This window comes from Thalia democratica, chromosome 6, assembly GCF_965202585.1.
Source record: "Thalia democratica chromosome 6, ktThaDemo2.hap1.1, whole genome shotgun sequence".
Lineage (NCBI taxonomy): Eukaryota > Metazoa > Chordata > Thaliacea > Salpida > Salpidae > Thalia > Thalia democratica.
In genome coordinates, this window is record NC_139170.1 from 46,989,738 (window position 1) to 47,016,600 (window position 26,863).

Below are 26,863 nucleotides of genomic sequence, written 5' to 3' on the forward strand. Positions count from 1 at the left end.
TTGTGAATTAATCTAATGGAAACTGAGACAACTATAAGTTACAAGTGTTTCTACTTAAGCCCTGGCAATACCAAATAAAATCGTAAAGAAATTAAGATCTTGTAACAAAGCCATAGCTATGAATAAAGTTTACCATGATCCAAAGTTTTGAATATTCTATGTGGAATATTTTTAGTTGTGTTTTATAACAGTATACTTTTAACAGTTTTGTCATCTTGTTATAAATATTTAAATATCCCTTGAGTTTTTATGTTATATATTGGTTCAATGGTTATTTCATTAAGCCCTTTAAAACACGAAAAAAAACTTAAACTTATTATGAATTGACCTATTTCTGCTGTTTTCAATTATTTTCTACATCTTTCTGACAAGTTAGAAATAATTTAAAAGTTACAAGTCTTAAAAAAATACATTTTTAGTGGATTTATAGATTTCCTCTGAAACTGACATAAAAATTTTTAAATTTTAGATTGAATTTATAAAAGTTATAACTGAAAATGCCCATATAAAATCCATTAATGATTTTTATAAACATTTTGAAAACTCCCTACCATTAATCTTTTATACAGATAGTTGTATGAATTAATATTGTCTGTAGATAAGTTTAATTTATTATAGCTTGAATAAAACATTTGCTTGTATGTGTGCATATTTTTTTGATAACAAGTTGATAAGACCATAATTGAGCTACAATAAATAACTGCCATAAGCAATTTAATGCCAAAATAAGTTAATTTTGCTAACATTGAAATATATAGATGACTTTTACATACAGTTTTATTATCCTTAATTTTTTTTCTTTAAGCAATGTCAATTTTTGTTTAAACTTATTTAACTAGCTCTACCTAACTCTTCTTTTCTCAACATTGTAGAATTTTTGATAAAAAAAAGTGTTTTAAAACCTGAAAACTGTTGTAACAAGTTTTATTAATTACTTCATTTCACTATAATGATCTTGAGAATTTTTTGCATGTCTTGGTGACCAGATACGCTTACTCCTAAACAAAGTTTTTACCAAAAATGATTTACTTTGATATGTAGGGGTTTAAAAATTGTGAAACTAAAATATTTTTTAATAATGAAAAATGGTAATAGAACACTACTTTATAGCATTTTCGTATATTATCATTAAAGAAATATTTATATTAATATTATAACCATGATTTTAGGTAATATGAAGGGATTTTACTTCTAAAGTTTTAATTTAGCTAAATTTTTTTTTATAAATAAGCTTTACTATGAGTTTTCAAAGTTGTATACTAAATCTGAAAAATAAATCAAAACTTGATATTATAATTTGCAGTAAAAAAAGACACTTACTAGAACATCTAACTTTTATATTAACCGATTATATCCTACTCAGTAATAATTTTATTGAATAAAACTCTACTTTTCAAGACAAAGCTTATACAAGAACTAATATTATTTATAATTTCAGAAACTTTCTTTGACCCCTAAATGGATGTGTTCTTTTTATTTTTAGATATATTATACATTTTGACTTTTAAGGATTAATACTTTGTAGTTTTTAAAACTTAATTTGTATAAATAAAAATACTTAATAAGATATTACTGGTCATAGCAGTTTTAAACACATTACTTAAAATTTTTATATTTTAGTAAAATTATTTCAATCATAGTTTTAAAATTATATTATAACAAAATAATTCTTTAAGCAAACTACTTATTTCTTTAATGTATAGTCATTCTGTATAAAAATTTAGTCTCTTATTTATTTTATTCTTAACATAAAACTTAAAGTAGTATAAAACTTAGACCAATAAATGTTTAAGCAGCTGTGTTAAATTGAAATATTAAATTTTTTATTTAAGACTTCCTTGTTTAGTAGTTATTTCAGAATCAATGAAAAAAACTAAAATTTACTTGATTTTTGTTAAATTTCATACTTTATTAAATTAAATATGAAGCAATATACTCACTGACATTAAAACTAGTTTTTATGGAAAGTTTATTACACTTTGTTATAACAACTAAGTTACATAAGAAAAAATCTCAAAACTTATATTTATGCTTTTTTTTTAAACTTACTACCGTGTTGTAGCTGTATATTTGAACTAAAATGATAAACCTACTTTATATGAAATATTTGTTTGTCTGAATCAGGTGTTTGAATACTTTTTGTAATAATTTTCGGTTAATTTTAAATTGACACATACCTGTCTCAGGTTATTGAGAAAGGTTAATTAATAGTCTGCTATGGTCAGCTTTTAAATGGTAGATGTTTAATTATGTTTTGTATGTTTGCAAAACTACTTATAAACATAGTGTAAACCAGTGTTTGTAAAACCACTGGTTTAATTATCTGTTATATACTAGTTTAAAGTGAACAAATTTTTAAATTTTATTAGAAGTACCACCATAACAAAAATTAAATTGTTGTTACAGAATATAACTACTTGAACAAAAAAACTTATATAATTGTATTACAATTTAACTCTACTGAATAGTTTAGTAAGTGTACAAATAAACTTGTTTTTTTTTTAATTTTAGGTTTTAAGTAATTTTTTTTAAGCTTAACTGAAAAATTTACTATTCAAAACTTCTCCAGTTTTCATGATAAAGATATATAAGTATAAGTTAGCACAAAAAACTACTTACATATTAAAAGTTGCAGTTGTACATTAATTAGTTGTATTTTAATTTGAATGACTTCACGTGTTTAATTATAATTAAAATTGTGGTAGAAGATAAAATAATAAGAACTTTTAGTTTATTAAGTGCAATGTAACTTATTTGGTTGAAGACATGAAAAGTAAATAAGCCTTAACATGCCACAATGTAAGGAAACAAGTAAATTGTTTTACTAAATTATCTTAATTAATATATTTCATGTAAGTTTTTATAAATGTTAAAGTTTTATAAAAACAAAAATTTTTGTCTACATTAAAATAGTTATACTTATGTAATTTATTTTAAGAAAACAAACTGTAAAAAACAAAAAATTAAAAAAAAAAAACAAAAAAAAATTCAACTAGTAAAATACAAACCTAATAAAAATTAAATAAACAGTGAAAATGCATTTTTAACGTACAACAAATTAGCTATTGAGGTCATAACCAATATAATAAAATATATATATAAAAGCTGAATAAATTGTGAGTTTCATAAATTGATGTGAAGAAATTAATCGACATGGTTTTCAGCAATCCATTTTTCTAAACTGTAAAAAATAATTGAAAAATAAGGATCATAAACTGAATTATAAACTAAAACATTGTAGAAGATTTACAAATAAAACTTAATATACATATAAAACAAATAAATAAAGTTTTAATAAAAAAGCTAAATGTAATTTATAATAAATAACAAAAATAAAAACAACTTTTAATGCTTTGTTAGTTAAAAACAAGTACACTGAATAAAAAAAACTGTATTTATTGTAACAGTTTATGATTTATTCAAAATATGCTTTTAGTTTTAAAAATATTCAAAGAAAACACTAGAAGTAACTTGTTTGCTGTAGTTAATTTTTTTTCTATAAATTTAAAACTTTAAAATGTGATTTTAAACTTAAAAATTTTGAAATTTGCTTTGAAACGTGAAAAAGTATTGACTTGAGAGAAAATATACAAGTGGGTAAATTATAAATTAATTTTAGTTTATAATTTAGTTAAACATTTTGTTTAATTTTTCATTTACTAAATTATAAATGTATTTATATCTGTAAAATTATTTAACATTAAATTTTCATTAATTTAAAGACAAAAAAACTGTAATTAGCTGTTATGTGCAACAAATTTTCACTGTCTTTACTAAACAATCGTGGTAAAACACACAATAAGCTTTAAAATCATTACAATTAGTCATTTGTGGATTATTTTTGGATCAATTCAAATACGTAAGTTTATAAAACGTTTTAGTGCCAACCATGATTTATGTAAAACTCTAACAGTCATATTGAAATATTATATGTTTTGGTTTCAAGTAAACAAATAGAGAGATTTAAACTAGAGGAGGAGAAATAATGAATATATTCTTTCAAGAATTCATTTTACAAACTAAGTTTCGGTCAAAGACCTCGTCAGTGCTTATTGAAATATTAATGTTTTGTAAAACTAAAGTCTGATAAATTCATCTTATTTATATTTTAACCTTTCAATTTCATTCATCAAATCGTTTTCAACTTGTGAATTCCTGTCGGCAAAATCGATTGCTTCCAAAGGAAATTTTCTGCAAAAAAAAATTCCATGCTCAGCATTAATGCCATAACTGTTCAAGCGTTAAGTCACAAGGCATAAGTTTATTATGAACAAGCTTTTGTTCGGTAAATTTTAACTAGTTAACTGAATAAACATTTAAGAAATTTATAATATTAAAGACTAAACTTATACAACGGCATAATTAACCTTTCTCTTTATTCAAACACAGCATTATTGATTTTGATATTTGATTTTTTCTAAACAAATATTTTAAAGTTCAAGTTTAAACCTGTAGTATGATGACATAAAAAACAGTTTGAAGTATATTTTAGTGAATTTAAACTTTTTTTGTTTGCTTAATTCTCGGTTTGTATAAGTTGAAAAAATTGTACACGTGTTTATTAAAAGCATTTCAGTTTACCAATAAATGATCTACTTTTCACAAATCAATAAAATTTTTCTAGATATGTTTTTCAAATATCGAAAAAAAAATTCGATGAATGTATTCTCTTTCATAAAAAACCTTTTTAGATCTAAATATATTTTTGGTAAACATTAAAACAGTAATAAAATGCTTAAATTGTGATGGGGAAAACTAAAAATGTTTTTAATTTCTTTGAATATTTGATTTTAATATATGCTTTTAACAAGCTTTTTAACTAGATGTTTTTATTATATGAAGTTGTAAATAATATATAAAAACTTGTATATTTAACTCATCTACAATTACTTTGCTCATAAAAAGTTCTGTTTTATTAATAAATTGTTAAACAAGAAAGTATATGCAGCTAAAACACTTAATAAATTCTTGTATAATAGAAAGTTTCTTAATTTTGAAGTGTACTAAAAAATAGTGTTTATTTTTTCAGTTTATAAGAACTGATTTTTTAAATCTTCAATCGCATTGATTATAAATATTCACATTACATTAAATATCATAAACATAATACTTAAACTTGTAAAGGGAAAACTAAAAGTGTTTTTTAAAACTCTTAAAACTTATTTTATAACTTAAAATATGCTAAAATAATATAAAAATAACTTACAAGTTTTTAGCTAGATTTTTAATACTATCTCGAATTTATAAAAGATATATACAAACTAATTAAATTTAGCACTTTATATACATTTACTTTGCTCACAATAAATTTTTTGTTTTATTAATAAACTATTGATTAAGAACGTATACGCAGCTAAAATTTTTTCTTAATTGACAACTGAAAATTCCTAAATTTTGAAGTTGAAATTTACAGAATAAAATTTATCATTTAAGTTTAAAAGAACTGAGCTTTAAATAAACCTTTTCAATCGCATTAATCATAAATATTTACAGAGCCAACAATAAATCTAATCTTAGAAAACGCGAAACATACACCACATAGTATCTAAGTAATGATTGATATTTGCTAAAGGTAGAGTGGTTTTGTAAACTCAATTTGTTAAATTCAGCTGTTAGTTTTCAGCTGACTGCTTTACGCTGTACATTTTGAAACCAAAATTTATATCTTCTAAATAAAAAAAAAATCGTAAAATAAACAATTTTTATTCTGATTAACAACTTTAGTGTTGTAAAATTCAACTTGTAAACTTATTTTTGTAAAATACATACTTAATGGTAGTGTTTTCATTAAGTTTGTGAAACAAAAGTTTTAAAAGCTTACGTAACCAAATAATGCTTTTGTAAAACTTGACATTTTACGGTGTGCAAGTATTTAGAATTAAAAAATTAGTATTATCTCAAATAGAAACAGATAAATATAAAAAAAATATTTCAACTTTCACTTTGATTAGTTGGTATTTATCAAAATCAAATATTGAAACTTGAAATATATTTAATAAAAACAAAATCACCCACTTTAAAAAAACAATAACATTGAGTTTTTAGTTAAACTGTGAAGCATATAAAAAATATTTAGTATGGTGAACATCAACTAATTAAGGTTATTAAGAGTTGCATGCTTCAATATACTTAAGATACAAATCAAAAGTAGTTACAGCATATACTTACTGTTTAAAAGAACAAAACTAACATATATATAAAATACCTAAATTTGAATTTTTTTTAAATCAATTATTTTATCTTAAAACTTTTTATCTGTTTTAGCTATGTTAAACTTTATTTATTTAATCGAAAGTTTAACACCAAAAAAATAAACAAATAAAGTAATTTCTATTCACAAGTGTACAGTTTAAATATAATTTAAAAAATAAATTGGTACAAGTGTATATTATACTTAGTTAAAAATACTTATATTGCAAGCCAATGTGTATAAATTGTATCTATTTAAAGTATCCTTATCTTATATGTGTATTTTGTTAAGAAAAAAAAAAGATTAAGGTTTGTTATTAGTGAAGTAATAAACTTTATTAACTTTAAAAAAAGTGTTTCGATATTAACTTTTATTAACTTGATATAAGTTACTAGTAGCTATTACTGATTTAGTTAGTTAAATAAGTATTAAAAATAGTGAATTAAGCATAAAACAGTGTAGTGAATACATTTTTTTAGTTCAATTAAGTTTTCAGAGAATAAAAGGGATTAAAAGCTTGAAGTTATTTTAAATTAAGTATTTAAAAAACACTATTGTTATAAAAACTTAAGTTTGAACAACCTTATTTTAATTAGAAAGAAATAGTTTTACGATCATATAGTTTTAAGCAACAAACACTCATAAACATTTAATGAATTTTTATGGAATTTTTTGGTTTTACAGCAATATACTATATACCTCATATTTTCGAAATTTAGTGCGAAGTTTAGTAAACTTGTATAAACTCCAACATTTTAAATGAACTAATACAAATAAACTTTTCAAAAATCTTATGTAAACTAAAAAAGAACTTTCATAGTTTTAAATTCACAACTATTTATAAACTTACAAATTAATAACAAAAAATTAAACTTTAAATTTTTTTAATTGAAAACAACTAATAAAGTTACAAAGTTAAATATACTAAAAATAAACTTAGAAAATTTTAAGTAAACTACAACAAACTAACATTGCTAGAATAGCTTGCTCGCTAGTAAGAAACTCATCTTTTTTTCCTATAAATTAAATTTAAAATTTATATGATGCATAGAAAGTAAAATTTATTACCAATTTATAACCACCAAGAATTAGTATATATATGTAAACTTTAGAAAGCTAAAAATTGAAAAGCATGTTAAGGCTTTAAATATTAGTACTACTACTTGAAATTATTGTGCAATAAGGATGTTAAAAAATATTTATCATAGTTTATAATACCTTTTAGCTTAAGACAAATTCAAGCTTTGAAAAATGATGGATTAGGTAGGCTAGTTATTTAACAATGTTAAATAACTTGGTTTTTTAATAATTAAGTGATTAATTACTATTATAACAGCAATAACTTTTGATGACAGCTTTTACTAATAAAGTAAAGTAAATATTTTAAAAGTTTTATATTAAACAAACCAAGTTTAATTTGTCTTTTTAATGTTTCTTTTCTTGCAAGTTCATTTTTATTTTCTAGTTTCAAAACAGAGGCTGTAAAATATTTTACGTTAAAATATGCAATGCGTTAGTCATAAGATATCTCACTACTATTAGCAGTTCTTAAATGGTGAAAAAAAATGTTAAGTATATAAAACAATCTTTAATTAACTTGTCTTATTGAATAGATCTAAAAATTGACCATATATATACTTATTTACTTCGAATAGTTTAAATTTTTGGAATAAAAATATTTTTTAGCCGTTTTTTTACATTTAAGAGAAGTAAAAATTTCTCATAAAGTTAGTATCAATTTTAAAATTTATATTACTAAATAATTATTGATTTTATAAGTGTACCAAATAAATATGCCGTTAAAGTTTTTAAAACGGTATACACAAAGTTGGAATTTTAAAAAAAGAAACAACATACTAAAGAAAAACAACAATCAAACTTCAAAAGTCTCAAAAATATAAATTTAGTCTAAGACAGCTAAAAAATTCTTTCAAATTTTATACTTAAAAATTTACAACTTTTTTTTTGCTGTATAATTTAAACTTATCCATAAATATTTCTAAAATTTACCTTTTTTTTAATGCAAAAACTAGGTTTACATATTAAATTCACAAAATTATACTTTTTCATGAGCTATGCGGAATTTTAAAACAACAGCAAAATACACATACAATTTTCTGAAAGTTTACAAGCACAAAAACTTTTGCCCAACTCAACGACATTAGAGCTAGCAGCGCAAGGTTTTTGAAAAAAGCAAGAGACAAAAACGAGCCGATTTAAAAAGAGATTTGACATTTATAACAACTAAATTTTATTTTGAAAAATTGTCATCAAACAATATTTGTTTTACAAACTAAAATCGTTTGTTATTTTAATACTTTCAATTTTAATTGTGAAACAGAAAGGGATTACATAAGTTATGTGACAATTTGAAATAAGCAGCTTAATGACGAACAACATTATGTAAAATATCAAACTTATACAAAAAATATGTGAAATTCACAAGCATTACACATACAACCAAACAGAGCCTGAAAGCTCGCAAAAACTTTAAAACTTTTCACAACTACACTAGCACAGAGAGCCATCGCACGAAAACTCAGCAGTGAACTTTGTAAAAAAGAAACAAGAAAGAGACAAGTCGAAAAAGACACTCGACGTTTAAAACAAACAAATATTAGTTTGAAATGTTTTTCAATAAAAAATATTTGTTTTTCAAATTGAATAGAATACATTTGCTACTTGAATATTTTCAGTATTTTTTGTTTTTAAACCAAGGGTTTATATAGTTTATGTGAAATTTAAAAATAAGCAGCATAAAAACAATTGACGTTAAGTGAAAAAAGTTAAACTTATACAAAAAAAAAGTCAAATTCGCAAGCATTACACATACAACCAAACAGAGCCTGAGAGCTTGCACAAACTTCAAAACTTTTCACAGCAACACGAGCACACGCAGCCATCACACGAAAATTCAGCAGCATTGAAAACTCAGCAAGAAACAGAAAAGAGCCGAACTGAAAGGCGGTTTGAAACTGAAGAGAATAGGAAAGCGCCGATAATTGTGACGTCACACGCACTTTGCTTTTCTGACGAGTGACCTTTCGATGCTCTGCTGCCGCACTGGTGGCCGATTTGTGAGTTGTTTGCAGCGTTTTTGTTGAATTTTTTCGAACAAGTGGCTCCCCATGTAGTATGCAATTTCGAGTGTGTGCTTGTGTGAATGGTACAATAAACACGTTGCTACGAGTTACAGATCAAAACAATAAACTTTTAAATATTTAGTTTTAAGCTTATGTTGGATTAAGAGCCTTTCATTGAAATCAAAGCTTGTCGACGCATATGAACATCATCTTCCGTGCACAGCATTTTACAAAACCCTGGAAACTTTGCTGATCTGATGTTATATAATATACATTCAGATATAACTTTTCTTAATGATTTTTAAATCTAAAAGAAGTATGCATAGATAATTAAATAGCCATAACCTTTTTATTATAAAAGCTACCACACTATAAAGAGAAAGTCTCAAAATCTGTTTAGATAAAAAATCTTAATAAAAAAACTTATATATGAAATATTTAATGATTTTGCTTTGTATTTTCAATTTAGATGTTTATCCAATAGATGTAAAACTTATAAACATAAAGTTCGTATTGTTTTACGGAAAATGTGTGTTAATGTGATACAAATTAAAGAGTAAACTAAAAGTTTTGACTTATGATCGTTACAGTTGGTCCGATTTGTTTTTTTAAGCTTATATACTTTTGCAGCGTTGCCAAAATTTTTTGAGAAATTTCTTCCAGGTTTTCAAAAGTACAAGTTTTTGGGTCTATCTTAGTTTAAAGTCAAGTTTAAGGAAAAAACGGTTTAAAGTAGTAAAACATTAATAAAAAGATGCTGCAAAGCTACTTAAAATGCGTTTTTTAATCATTTTTCTTTTATGATGACGAAAAAAGATCTACATGATAGGTTTTTTGTGTCAAATCGAATTTTACTACTTTACAAATAAAACTTGTTTAAAATTCAAGGTTTTCCATATTTTTTAGTGTTTTTTGATCAAAAATCCAGGTTTTTATTGTTTTTTACTTTAGCATAAATTGTCAAATTCAAATTTTTTTAGCAGCCCTAATACTTTGTCAAGAAAGTTTCAAAGCTAGGTGTTATACTGACAAACTTAATAAGTGATATTTTTTAAATGTTTAATCAAGGATATTTTAAGCAGTCAAAACTTTTAATACAAGCGATTTGTGAAAAAATATTTTAATAAATAAGCAAATTAAAAATTTGATTTTTGTTTCATATTGTTCAATAAATACAAAAAATATAAAGTTCAAAGTCGTATTTTGTATACATAATTAAACTAACTAGGTAAGCTACTGAACAATATTTAAAGTTTTGTTTAAAAATTAACCTTTAGCAACTAAAAGAAAATTTTTAATGTTACAAAAAAAGTAATAGATAATTAAACAAGAAAATAAGAAAATTCAGTAAGCAGTTAATGCGTGGTTGTTATTTGTTAAAGACATTAAAAATTTTACTTTAATAAGCATTTTACGTTTTGACTATTAGTAATAATTTAGTAATACTGTAAGTATGGTAACGTAAGAAATGCATTGCAATTAAAAAGTGATTAAGTATGGCTAATATGAAGTACATAAACACGTCAAGAAAATAATAAATTACAAAATTTCTATTCATTACTAAAATTTAAAGTTAGTTCAATATTTCTAAAAAAATTCATAAAACTAAATACCGATAAAAAAAATTTCAATGTTCTTTTTTAAAACTTTAAGAAATAAAACAACTATAGAACTTTTTTAAAGAATAAATTTATCGTTTAGCTTCAATATAGTATTTATTATAATATAGAATATTAGTTTGTTTCTAAATAATTCTTATTTATTAAGTAAAAAAAAAACAGTATTTTTTTATTTTATAAAAATATCTAAATTCAAAAACTAAAAAATATCTTTCTTAGCTGTTTTCAGTAAACTTTAAAAAAGTTGCTAAAAAGTTTCTTATTCAAATTGTACTATTTTTCTTAAACTAGATATGATAACGATGATACTTAACTAATTGTTGTCTTATAATCAACCATCCAATTTTCTGTTTTTTATTGTGTGGATTTTCAATTTTTTCTCAAGACTACGTACAATTTTAAATTTTCACAATTCAAACATTGAAAAAATCAAATCTGAATTGAAAAATCACTTCATATAACCAGTAAGTAAGTTATTGGATAAAATAGTTGTCATTTGTAACGGACTTCAAACATTTTGAATTAGAAAACACTGTAGTACATATGGTACAGTCATATAGAAATAGGATAGCGTTTAATTAAAATAAGGCTGGTTTGTTAAAATATTTTACATTATTCAACTAATAATTATATTTTATTTAATTATAGCAATTTAAACATCAGTTTATAAATTTAAACTTCCTTTAAAAGTGATGTCATATAAAATGACCTAAAATAACTACTTATATGAGTCAAAATGAGAAAACGTCATAAAAGTAAAAAGCTAATAATTTTCTCGTGCATTAACTATTTTACAAATTAAGTAAATTTTTTTCAAATTATTTCTGTTTTTAAACTAAAAAATTGAAATTTGTAAAATTCAAGTAGAAATTTATGTAATCTTAAAACTAGCATACCAAAAAAATTATTCTAATTGTAATAAAATAGGCTGTTTTTATAGTTAAATATTAGTAAAGTTACACATTTATATTGTAAACAGTACTAAAAAATTCTAAACTAATAACTAAATAAAAGATTGTTATGATAATTTATCAAAGCGAATTTTTCACAAAGCAAATTTTAACTCAACTCTTACTTTTTACCATACATAGTCCTTCTTGATTACACTTAAGTTCATTAGTTTAGAGATAAATGTTACTCAAATTTCAAAACAGGAAATATAATATATGTAAACTTTGATACCACATTAATAGCAATCTTAAGTCTTTTATTATGTGTTTTCACAAATTAAAATACTTTTTATAGCAAAATAGACATATAACAAGTCTATCACTCAAATAAAACTTTGCAAAAAAAGTAAAGTGTTTTTGCATAAAGTATGAACAGAGCTTTTCATAATAAAGATTTAATACTATTTTTTTCTACACAAATTACCAACCAATAAAAATTTTGTGTCAATCAAATATAGTAATGCATACTGAGTGTTACACTAAATTATATTTTTAATTGAGTAGTTCACACAACTAAAATAACTCGGTAATATAAATTGAACAACTCAAAAAAGTTGTTTTAATATGATTTTGAAAAGATTTTGTAAATAAGCTTGTTGCATAGCCCAAAATTTTAAATACTTATTTTTTTTGTTACAGTATTACTAATAAAATAAATTTACGTTTTCCTAACAAGTTTAAGAAATAAAGATATTATTTAGAAATATTCATTGTTTTTAGTTATTTTTTATAATTTTACTGCTATAACTTACTATAAATGTCATGTTGGTATTTTACAGCCTAAACAATTAAATAATACCACTTTTATTTAGTTGTTGTCATTTTGGGTTATTTAAAAGAAAGAAATACACGATTTGTGTTGAAATAAAAGGAAGTGTAAATACTCATCCATTGTTAAATACTTTATAGCTTTAATTGAACAGAACAAATTACCTTGCTCTTCATTGTCACCATGCGGTTAAAAACATCAAAAAAATAACACACAGTTGTGAAAATATACATTCAGACTGGGAACAGCTATTTCTCACAGAATTTTTCTATGAGAACTTAGTATGTGGGATTTATGATTTTTACGTTATAAGCAAATAAAGTTTTTTCAAATAAAAATTTGAATATAAAGTTAAACAAATTCGCCTAAAAACGAGTTACATCATATTTCAACAAGTGAAGAACTGTTTCCTGAAACCTTTTGTGCATATTTGAAACAGCTAAATTCTACTGAGCACTGGTGCACAATTTTAGAAACTCTGATGCACAGAACTGATAAAATTCTAAATAGTATTGACTAATATGATGTAAAAAAAACTTACTATCATATGCAACTTTAAATTGATTTTCTCTTGCAGATTTTAGTTCAGATTCCATTCCTAGCTTACTCTGTTTATATATAATCAGTATATTATTTACATAACAAATTTAACTCAAAATGTTGAAAAAATTATTATATTGCTTTTGATGAAAACTTTTCTAATGATATAATTTCAAACATTTTTTGTTAATTTAAGAATATGTAAGTAAATAAAAAATTAATGTTCAAACAAATAATTTAAATATTTTAAAGATCTGTAGCTTTTTATATTACCGAGTTTTGAAGTCAGTCGAAATTTAATTAAAGTGATATATTTCTAAATATTATATAGTGGTTCTAAGCAATTAAAATTCCAAGCTTACTATGTTTATATATAATGAGTACTTACATGATAAAACGAACTTTAATATTTCTACAACATTCAACAATTTATATCTGGGTTGCAGCTACTTTATATAAAGAATACAAAGAACTAGTTTTAAATACTTCTACTTAAAAGAGCCTTAAAAAACAACAACAAAAAAAAAACTTTTTAAAGCTTCACTTAAGTAGCTTTAAATACTTCTATATTACCCAGTTTTCTAGTCAGTAAACATTTTAATGAAATAATTTACTAGTTTCTAAACTATGAAAAAATATTGCCGACTTTTGGATACCTTTATTTAGTAACTTAAGGCAATTAAAAAAACTAACTCCATGTAAACGCTTTCGTATATAAAACATTGCTTTTTGGAGATAAAAAGTCGTCTAAAGTTTTGAAATAAGTAGAAGATTAGCATAAAATATTTATAAGTCTATGGTTACCAATATTTTTATAAATAATTTTTAAAATTAACAAAACTAAACAAAATCTATCTGCATTTTTATAGCTGTATACATCAAAGTTTAATAATAGCTTACCAACTAATTATTTTAAAATATTTTATATGCTAAAATTGAAAAGAACATAATAAAAACTTGTTACTAAAATTAAAAAAAATGTCCCAAAAAAATAACTTTTTATAAACATTTTATACCTTTATTTGGTTTTACAAGTTTTAATTTATAAAGTGAAACTTAAAACAGTTTGTATAAAATCTATATAAAATGATAAGTTTTCAGCAAAAGTTTTGTATTTCCTTTTAGCTTGTACCATTTCATTATATGTACCATAGGAACCTGAAAAATTTTAATCCTTAAACCTGTACACCTTAATATGTTTTACTTTTTTCTAAAAGTTGAAATGCAGAATAAAAAGTGTAAATTATTTTTTTTTGCCTCTAAACAACCTTGGCAGCACAGATTGTATCCGAGAATAAAAGCTCGCATGTGCAACTAAACAGGGGTTTATTCTAAAAAAGGAGTTTACTCAAAAACAAAACTGTAATTTATGAAAAACATAAAATGAGCTATTAAGATATAGATTCTAAAATAATTTTGAACATTTAGTTAAGTATCTAAGTTAAGTACGAATATAATAATACTAAATACTTTTGTTATATTATTTTACATATACAAAATGAGAGGAGTATTTAACTTTTATGACATTAAAAATATTTAAAAGCTTATTTCTAAAAATAAAAGAAACATTTGAAACCAATTTAACAATATTAAAAAAAATCTATAGTTATCAAAATACTAAATGTAAATACTATAAAATATAAAGCAAAGTATTAGAAAAGAACTTCTTAAACCTAGCTATAATCATAGGCGTGTAAGTAATTTTACAAAATAAAAAAAAAACTTTTTAAGGCATATATGTTGATTTAGTGATATTAAAACTTACGTAGTAGCTGCAAACTAATATTTTGATACTTTATATTCAATATTTAAACCGTTATCAAATACTTCTGTAAATCAAATCTTTATGTTTCAATTGTACCTCTTAAAAAAGTTTACATTTTCAAGGAACTCTTATAAAGTTTACCTACATCAAGTAAATTTTTATAAACGTGTATTACAAAAACTTGAAGTTAGTATTATCAAATATTAAGTGTACGTGTAAATTACTTTCATATGTAACTTTTTAGTTCAATTTTAAGACATAGTCAAGATAAATAATAAACTTACAAAAGAAAATATTTAACTGCGGACCCCAAATTTAAGGGGATTATTAGTATGTCCATAAAATATTGTACATAGGAACTAAAGTAAACCATTTCTAATTAAAAAAAGGTTCTTTAAAATTTTTGTTGGGCCATATAAATGAAAAACGAGTTCTTTAATTGTGATTTTTTTTATCATTTAAATTAGACTGTATATGTTCACAGATGAAAACTGTGGGGGATTAAATTTTCTATGAGTTATTCTGTTTTTTTCTTTCTTAGTTTGTCACATTAAGGGCATGGGCGGGGGGGGGGAGTAAACACCCTTTTTTGGTTTTTGATCTAATTTTATTTAGTTTTTACTAAGCTACAAGATGCTTTTTACAGATATTAAAAATTCAAAATAGTTTTTGAGATATAGCCGATCAAAGTCGGGGGCAACAATAGGATCCTTATGGGGGGCTCAAACTTAAACGGCAAACGTCTAGAAATCACTAAAAATCTATCTCCTCCTACGTTTTTTGAGATAACTACCTCAAATTTTCAGGAAATGTTCCTCGCAATATTTAAAAAATTCTGTCGGAACAGAATATAAAAAAATATAAAAATTAAAACTTTATAACAAAAAAACTGTTTTTTCTTGTTTATTTTTTATATAAAATTTTTATTTTTCAATTCTCTATGCCCTTAATAAGGAGCCTAAAAAACTCTCCAAATTTGATATATGATTGCATATATGACATCAAATTTTAAAAGGCAGTAAGAAAGCAACTGGTAGCTTTAAAAAAGTCTAAATAAGACAACTTTATTAAATTACCTTACCCCCTAATCATGTATAACAACTTTACTTTATCAATGTAAGCTGAAAAATTTTACTTCAAGAAGCATAATACGTTTTGGCTATTAGTAAGAAAATAGTAATACTGTAAGTATGGTAATGTAAGAAAGGCATTGCAATTAAATTTTGATAAAATATGGCTAATGTTAAGTAGATAAACAAGTCAAAAAAATCATTAAATTTAAAAAAAAATTCATATATTACTGAAGTTTTAATTTAATCTAAATTACATAAAAATAATAAAAAACTAAACAACAATAAAAAAGTTCTTAAATGTCATAATATTTTTTAAATACTTTAAGCAAGTTTTGAACAAGTTAAAATAAACATTCTTCCAAAACCTTTTAAAGCATATACAAGTGCTTTCTATCACTGGGTTTAAAGGAATAGGGGATTTTTTAACAAAATTTTACATAGACCATTATTTGAAATCTTAAAGTATGAATAAATTTCAATATATTTACTTTACATAGTTTATATTTAATTTTTGAGATATATTAATTTCTCTAAAAAGTTTTAAGTACATACATATGGGCCACAACTTTCTCATTATCAACATTCGAAATCATTTCACAATAACTGTGTTTTTTTTATTTTTAGATACATACCGCAAATTTAACAAACGGTCCTTATAAATTTTTTTAAATGTAGTGCTATAATCTGGAACATATAAAAAAACTTAAAACTTATAGAAAAAAAGTTAGTAAAAAAAATTACACTTTAGTTATCGAATAATTTAAATTTTTTTAACGATTTAAGTAAACGTAAGAAGTTACTGTGAAATTTTAAAAATATTAGATAAAATTTTACGATGTGAATATTTTCAGTTAACTAATCTATTTTTGCATTTTTAGTTATTGGATTCCATACAGAAACTTTCAATCTGGCTAACTTTTTGATTGCTTTTATATTGAAACTTAATTTGTATCTTTTTAAGCACTTAAAATCTTCTGGTAGCTTAGATAAAACTTTAAAAAATAAGATGAACTTGTAAAAATAGGTGGACCACCCCTATGTTAGTATTTTAAAAATATTTTTAGTATCCAATCACTGGCTATCTTTTGTTAATAAACTATATTTAAAAATCTTTACAAATTACATTAACATTACATTACAAATTAAGGTATTTTTCGAGTACACATACCAAAAATAGATTTACATATAATACATTTTGTTCAATATAAATTAATTTAATAACATACGTTTACTTTAAAAATATAATATTCGAAAACTAACTACAAATTTAATAAAACTACAATTCAATCACACACAATTATTGACATACATACTAACTTTATTTCAAAATGTAAAAAATCAGTTTTATTTTATTTGCTTAAAACATCCAATAAAAATATCCAGATACCAATTAGTATTCAAGGTTTCATATTAAATGTACAAATATAACTTTCAGAGTTTTAAAAGAACTGTTATAAATATTGATAATAGGCTGCACTGAGAACCTACAAGCATTTTAAAGGAGACTGAATTATGAAACAACATTTTTCTCAGCAGTTGCAGAAGTATTGAGAAAAAGAACAAAATTATAATAACTAAATAAGTCTTGTATTACAATTACGGAGAACATGTTAACAATAAGAACACAAGTTGTAAAACTAAAAAGTTATAACTGTAAATTTTAGGAAATACACATATATAACCTTTAAAAATATTTGTTATTTTATGTTATAATATTAGTAATATTGTTTGCTTACGCTTTAAAGTTAGATTTCAATTCTATTTACATTTAAAAACTTAAATATTCATTTAATGTGTATAAATGTTAAAATCTATTAATATTAATATTGATAATAATATACATTTATATTAATATTAATATACTAATATAATTTTACTTAATTTTCTGGCACTTTACGTTTTTTAGTAATAAATATTTTAAATTAAATTAACTTCTTACATTATACTTTAAAAAAGGCAACGATCACAGAAATAAACAGTTTATTCTGTGTTTATTGCCTTGTATGAATATGTTTAAAAAAATCTTTATAACAAAAATTGTATCTGTTTTTAAAATTAGGAGCCTAAATCAAGTGAAACTCTACATAGTTAGAAGTAATGTTTAATATTACGGTCATTATATATTTGCTACCATAACAACCAATACAGGTCAAACGAATAACTCTCTTAATTTTTTCTGGCTAAGTAACGACCATACTTTAAATGTTTTGTACATACTTATAATCTTAAGAAAAAAAATATTCATTATAATAATATAATTTATACTTTTGTATACATATTGTTATACTAAACGATCTAGCATATAATATCAATGTAAAATATTTGCTAACATATTTGTTGCTAAGGTCTTTTACTTGCGTTTTGACATGTGAAAATTTCTTTCCCCACTCAGCAGTCCATTCTATCATGGAATGAGTTGCCTGGATAACAATTTCAATTTGAAATAAATAAGTAGACTAATATATGAGTAGTAAAAGTACTAAACTGAGGTGCCTAGACTAAAAAATAATATAAAATGTTAATGTTGTTAACAAAACTGAACAACAATTGCAAAATTTATTAAAAATAAATAAATAAGTAGACTCATATACAATAGTAAAAGTACTGAATTTAGTTGCCTATACTAAAAAAAAATTTAAGGTTTATAATATTAATAGCAAAAGCAAACTGCTGGAAAATTTAAACAAATAGCAGTTTGTCCTTGTGTTTATTTTCTGATTTGTTAAAGAAACACAAAATATGATCATAGTATTTGAGAAATTATAAAACTAAATAAAAATTTACTTATGGTATTAACATTGTTACTTTAATTTTTTTATAAATACACTTTGTTTTTACCATATGAAATTTATACAAAATCATTTTTAAGTGTTCGAAGGGTTGCCTAGTTACTAAACATTTACTAAATTTGAAAAATACAATATGTTATTTATGGGATTATATAATACTTTTAATAAGTTTATTTAATTATTTATTGTTTAAACCCTTTTGATAAATACAAAAAAAAAACTGTTATACCTAAAAAACATTTTGATATTTATTATGCATTTAAGAGTAATGAACGAAAGAAATAATTTTTGTTAAAAAAACACAAAATACTATCTCCTTTTAATAGCTTACAATTTATTCTTTACTGTTCTTGTACTACACTTAAACAAATACTACAAACAATAGATAACTTCAAAATGACTTATTCTACTGATACAATCTACTCAAAACTAAAACAAATCTCACTCTCAATCCTTTACTTTTCCACTCGTTTATCTTTCTGCTGATTGCCATAACTTGCTTTTTAGACTCACTAGAACGAGGTCTTTTGCAGCTAGCGTTTTCATTTAGAACTGCCAGACTTTCTAACAAAATGTTTGTGACTGATGCTTTTTTGCAAACAAAACAAATTTTTGAAAAACGAAAAAAAGTTTCCACTTAAAAATAGCTTAAAATATTAATGAAATCAAAAGAATGAAAAATAAAGCAGGAAGGCTGTGTTTGAATACCGTTTGCAACTTAACATAAGAAAATAGAAATTATTCATCTGTATCAGTAATTTAAGTGACTAAATTAACTTTTTTTTGAAAACGTATTTTTTATGTGCTTAAGGTATTATGACAGAAATAATCAAGCATTATTCAGTAAAAAAACAAAATCTTTACATGTCAAAAAGTTGATTAAGGCCGTAGGAAGTCAAACTTCACTTTGAAAAATTTAACACTGTACCTTATTTAGAACTCGAGCTATGTACTATAAAAAACTTTTTGTATAACATAAAACTTAAAATAACCATAGAGATTTGGTAATATTAAAATATATATATATTATAAAAGTATAAAAGAATATAATCATTTTTAAACTCATAATAGATTCTTAAAAAAAATTATGGAACTTATATATACTTTATAACTTGATAAGTTAACAATGAATGTGTCAAAAATACGTTATGAAAAATATGTTATCAAAATGAAAAAAGCTACATTTTTCTACCTCAAGTTGCAAGTAGTTTTTTTTTAAATAACAAAATTACAAAAAAAGTACTGAAAAAAAAAAACATCTCTATCATGAAATATACTTAATGATCTTTAGAAAAAGTTGTCTGAATTTCTATTATGCTTTTGTAAAACTCAACAAGCTAAGGGTCTTTGAGATTTATTCTTAACTTTCTAAACTTAAAGATAACTATTTCACTAGTTGCAAAACTTGAACATTTTATTTGTTGATTTTCATTTCAAAAGAATATAAAAGGAAAGCCTACAACAACTAACAATATTTTTCATTCAAGTTTGTAATAAAACTTTTCATTTGTAACTTAATTAATTTTACATAATAATATTAAACTCACAAAAAAAAGTTATACTAGTTTATTGCAAACCTGTAGAGTAAAAACAATTAAGCTATAAATAGTGTACAAAAAGAAATAAACTAACTCAAAGCTTCATTTTTGTGGAATTCTGCATGAATTATTTTTTCTTGGCCTTCAAAAAAGTTATTGTTATAAGAATGGACTACTTTTAAAATTATTTACAATATAGTTTATTTAAAGAATCTTAGACAACACTAATAGTCTATTAAATACAACAAAAACCAACAATTTTAGTCAAAGGACCTGGTGTATAGAAAGACCTTTTGGTCATTGAGTAACACACCAAATATTTACTTTATCTATTTTGTGTTACAAATAAAGAGTGAAAGTATTATTTTACTAAAATAAAATATAAAAGAATAAGAAAAACACGTATTAAAAGGTAAAAAAACACAATATGATATTTTTCTCAGAATAACTTATAATGAAAAAAAAGTAAACTTTTGCTTAAAGCAATAACTTAGGCCTACCTGTAAAAATATATCTATACCAATAGAATCAACAGTAACCACATGAGCAGATAGCAAATGAATTTACTACATAATTTTTTAATAATAAGCAAATAAATACAAAAGTAAGAAATTTTCAATTTACATTTTAACAGTAGTTTAGTTAGTAATTTAACTATTTAACATTTTTAAAGTAATTGTATTAAATACTTAGTAAATGTAACTATACAAATGAAATACTAACTGAAACTTATAGTTATAGTCTAAGTATAATAGTACTTGCAGCAACCTAGACTGGATCGATGTCATCAGAAGCCAATTAACAAGCTTAGCAGGGACTATTCCTAGGTAAAGTATTTATCAATACAATGCTAAAACATATGAAAATAATATCCCCACTATAACCTACCTTCATTGACCATTCAATTTGTCTTGTAGTAAAAAATCTATTAGATCTATTTGGTACCCTACAAAATGATCATGATCTTTTAAGTCATTTAGCATATCAGTTCACATCTTACTACCCTGATATGCAAGAAATTTATGCCCATGTCTATAACAGATTGGTAAGAAAAACTTTTTTCAAACGAGTCTAGTTAAACGTTTATGTACTTTGTCTCAATTTTAAAAATAACGTTTTAAATTAAATGGTAAAAGCTATGTTTAAGTTTATGTACAAAGACTTAATAAAGAGTACAAGGTGGGTCTCTAGATAGGCTACCAATGCTTATAAGAACTAATTTAAAATAACAAAAGTATGTAGCCCAATATGTTGAAATACTATATTGGTACATTGGTGCTGTATTTAGAACCTCTTTTGTTTATTTTTTGAAAATAAATGCAATAAAAATATTTGAAAAAAAAAATTCAATAAGTAACGTGACTTCCATATCAAGGGTCTAACTTGCTGGAACGTTAAACACCAGATGAATTGAGTGTTGTTATGTGAAACCTTCCAAACCATCTTAAAATCAACAGCAAGCAGTAAATTAACTAATTCATTCTAAGAGCTATTTCAAACTCATGCAGGCTGATTTGAAAAAGGGCTGAACAGAGAATAAGTCAAGAGATTTAGATAGAATTTTTGCCACCAAGGTCAATGAAGGGTAAAACTGGGTTAAGCAACAATGTAAACTACTGAATCCTACCTAGATATTCTGGGATCTGAAAGGAAGAGCAAGGTTGCCAAAGGTTTTTTTTTTGTAAATTTCTTATAGAATTTCAGAATTTTTTTTTCATGTTGTTAAAAAACATGTTTTGTGATCCATTTTTAGTATAAAATTAAAGTTGAATTAAAAACAAATGTCTTAAATGAATAAGTGTCAAATACGCACAAAGAGACACTTTTGCACAAGGGGTCACTTTTGGACAAAGGGAATTTTTGCATGGTGTCAGTTTTGCACAAGGCTTCACTTCTGCACAGGTTGTAATTTTATCTATTTTTTAAATATCATTAATATCTTTTTTTTTCAATTTTACTCTCACTGTTACCCCTAACCTCATACCCTTGGTTGGTAACCATTAATAATTTTTTTTTTTTTTCAATTTTTTTTATTAAAAATTTTCATTTTCTTTAATTTTTTCTTATACTATTACTGTTACCCCTAACAACTTTGGTTGGTAATTTTTTTATTTTTTTATTTTATCTTGTTTTGTTTCTTTTACTTTTTTTTTTTTTTTACTTTTGTGCAAAAGTGTCTTTGTTCAAGAATGTATCTGTGAAAAATTGTCCCTTTGTGCATATCTGACCCTTCATGAAAAAATGTCTTTGTGCATATTTGATCTGTTCCTGTCTTAACCAGTATAACTAAGATACTGTAAAGCTACTTCAAGTGTTTTTTTAAAAGAAATAAATAAAGATACAATTTTTTTATTTTATGATAGATATTTTGTATCAAATAAAAATTTTGTTATTTAGTTCAATAACATTTAATTTTACAACAATTTAACAATTTACAATTAACAATTTAAAAAAGGTTCAAAATACTAGTTTATTTTGTCTGAATTGCCAAACTTCAGGTTTTTCATGGATGTATGTATTTTAGTAACCCTGGAAGAGTTGCCAAAAAAATAAAAGAGTTCTTAGGTACAATTTCAGAAATTTGAGACTTAAACTATATATCTAGGGTCTGGAACTTTTGAAAACTTACAATATATATTCTTGGGTTTGAATTAAAAACGGTCATTTAACATAGAATTTTGAACGTTCTTAGATGTAAATTAACAAAATATAGATTAAATGTAAAACATTTGGTTACACAACAGTTTAAATTCTTAAAAAAATATATTATGAGACCATGTTTCGGAAATTATATATATTTGAAAAAAATAAAAAAGAACATGAGTAGGTCTTACTAATATGAGATTGCAAAGATTTTGATTTAAAAAAAAAGCAGTTAAATTTCACGTGTTATTTCACCTTGAAACGCTGCTGTTTTGGCTTTTAAATTTCAATTACCAAGCAAAAAAACATAATTTACAAGAATTTTCTCATAATTTTCAATTTTTAACTAGGGATTTATAGGAATTTTTCAGAATATTTCAAAATTATAGGGATTTTTAGGGATTTATACGGAAGTGGGAACCATATAAACAAATTTAAATCTTATTGAGATATATTAAGATTTTATTCATTTCAAAGATCATTTTAGCCATATCTCAAAAAATATTTGAAATTTCACAAAAAAATTAAAATGGTCAGTAGATACTCTAAATGTATTTATTACTTTTTGAGCTGTGACTCTTTAACAAAAATAAAGAATTTGAATTAGAGTGCTTTAGAGTCTAGTATGTATAAAGAACAATTTTTTTTTAACATATTTAAAATTGCACCACATTAATTTCAAATAGTAAATTAATTTTTTGCACTGAAAATGTTTTAAATAAAAGACAAAAGCTTTGCAATTAGTGTGATTTGGTTTTTGTTTCATTAGACAACTATTTTAAGGCTATTTTATAGCTTTTTTGTATTTTAAATAGTACTGTTTAAAACAGTTTTTTATCATAAATTAAAGTTTATAATAAAAATTAACAAGAAAACTTGTTTTTTTTTTTAAATCAGGATTAGTTATTCTTAAACTTTTTTTATCTAATGTTACAAAAGTATATAATAAAAAAATCTTAGTAGACTGAAAAAATAAGTATACTTAAATTTTTATATTTTTCAAGTTCAAGACACTTTTTTACAACAGTTTACAAAAAAATACTGAGATATAAAGTATATAACTGTCATCAAATTTGCACTTTACTATAGTTATGGTTATTAAGTTCAAGGTTTTTAAATTTATTACAAATAGAAACTTAAACTAACATCTATCAGTTACAAAAATATAAATTTATATGAAAAAATTTATCAGCATTACATATAAATAAAAAAACTAGTTTAATCAAACAACTAATTTTGTTAATAGTTTTATACTTTTTTAATTATTTTTATACTAGAAATTGCATTATAACTATTTTAGTTAATTTTATAAAAAAATTATAGGTAAAAGATCTTTATAAGCTAAAATACATTGAATATAAATTTATTAATTCTGACAAAATTTATTTCTCACAGCACATTTTTTAAGGCCATAGGAGGGGGGGGGGTCCAATACTTTTTTTTACAAAAACTAACTTTGGCTTTTATATGAAAGCTTTAAGTACAAACTACAAGCCTGTTTTTATAGAGTTCAAAAATATCATTTAACTTTTGAAATATTTCAATTTTTGTAAAATGTTTCTGATACAAACTTATGTGCCACAATTTTTTTGGGATTAATTTTCTTGGAAATTTTAAAATTCCTTAAAAATCTATCTCCTCTTTAATTTTTCAAGCAGTCTTCTTCAAATCTTCAAGAAATTTTTCTTATATTAAAAGAAAAAAAACGTTACTTATGAATTTTAATTGTTTTAAAAAATATAAATTTTATGATAAAAAAAAAAAAGTTGTTTTTTTTTTTTTTTTTTTTAATTTTACTTGAAACTTTTTAAAGTCCAAAGTAACGTTTTTTGTTATTGTGTAAAGATTAGACTGTGAATGTTTGAAGGAGATTGTTTGAAAAATGTATAAGGAGATAGATTTTAAATAAAATAGTCTTTTTTTGCTGTTTTATTTTCCCTTTTCATAATGAACCTGTTATGCGACTTTGACTGGTCATATTTCAAAAATAATTCAAATTTTTAAAAACAATAAAAAGCATCTTGAAGCATAGAAAAAAACTCTATAAAATGAGATCAACATGTAAAAACATGACCTACTCCCCTATGACCTTAAAGCTAGTTTATGAAATGTAATAATAATAATGTTCATTTGTAGAATTATGTAACATGCAGCTCATTACAGTGTGTTTGTATTTATATTTGTTTTTGTTTCAAATTTTTCATTGTTAATAAATAGTTAAAATAAATGACAAGGAGATATTCTTCATAAACAAGCATTTTTTTAATTAAAATAAGTTAAAGTTTTTTTTAAGTTGTTAAGCCATAACCAACATTTTGAGTTTAAAATCAGAATGAAATTAATTACACAAGTTAAGAACTAATAAACTTACATGCTTCCTTCTCTTTTAGCAGGTTTTCAATTACAGCATTTAAATTTTCCAACTCTTTTTGTTGACTTTTAAAATTTTTTCTCTCATTGGAAACCAACTCCTTTAACTTTCTACTTGAAATGTCCATATCTACTTAGTTTTAGTATATTATCTAAATTGTAGAATTGTAGACTTTTACAATTTAAAAGAAGTATTTTTGTAGTATTTAAATATAAATAATGAGTTTACAAACATGATCAAAAACATTTAAGTGAATTAAGCAAATTTAAGAAATTCTTAAATGGGAACAACAAAAAGAAGAGTAGCCTAGTACAGCAAACTTAATGTAAAAACAATAACAAAAGACTGGTAACAGCAAGCAAAACAGACTTTTTCTACAATTGTACAGCACAGAAAACAAGACATAATTTTTGAAGCAAAACTAAACTTAAAATTACATAGGCCTAAGTGCAAATTAGTTTAAAAAATAGTAGCTACCTATAAAACCACAATAAATTTAAAACTTGATAACTCCAAATATGTGTAAGCAAAATAGGTTCCATCCATATACATAAAATTACTGTTAGCAAAATACAATACAAAATTAACTGAAAAATTCTTGCTATACAAACTAAAGCCAAGCCTGGCATTTAGACCTGCAGTTTCTGCCAAAAAAAAAACACTTATGATACTAGAATCTGTACCAAATCGCATCAACCATAGATCTGAATAAATAAACACTTACAGAGACAGAAACAAATTTCTCCATAAAATCAGAAGGCAGTCGAAACTCAATTTTTTTAGCAACATATATTCTTTTTGTATTTTCTAATGAGTGTTTATGTGCTTTTGGATCAATTTTATTACTTATTTATACAAAACTTGTCTGGAATTCTCATTTTCTTATTATCCCAACATAGCACATTTTAACACATTTTTAAAATAAAGAGTGTACTAATGGAAAAAAAAAACAATTAAAGTGAACTAATGAAAAACCTAATTATTTAGACTTTAGAAACATTCAAAAGTATCTTACATAGGAAACCAAGTATTAAATATAAAAAGTAACTAGAAAAACTATTAACCAATTATGTCAAATACTATTAAGGGCATAGGGGGTCCACCTTAATTTTTACAAGTTGATCTTATTTTATAGAGTTTTATCCCAGCTATCAGAAATTTTTAACTGTTTGAAAAAACTCAAAGTATTTTTTGAGATATTAGCAGTCAAAGTCGGTGACCTCAATAGGTTCCTAATGGAAGGCGCAAACTAAAAACGCAAAAAAAGACCATTTCACTAAAAATCTATCTCCTCTTTCATTTTTTAAGCAATCTTTTCGCAGAAAGTGTATTATTAAATTTTAAAAAGATTGAATGCAGGAATTTATTTTAATTTTGAAAAATATTTTTTTTAATATTTTTAAAATTCCAACATTCAAAGTCTTTTAAACTATAAAAGGAACGTTTCCTGAAATTTTGAGGTCTCTATCTCAAAAAATGAAGGAGAAGATAGGTTTTCAGTGATTTTTTAAATTTCAAAGAAAATTGACCCCA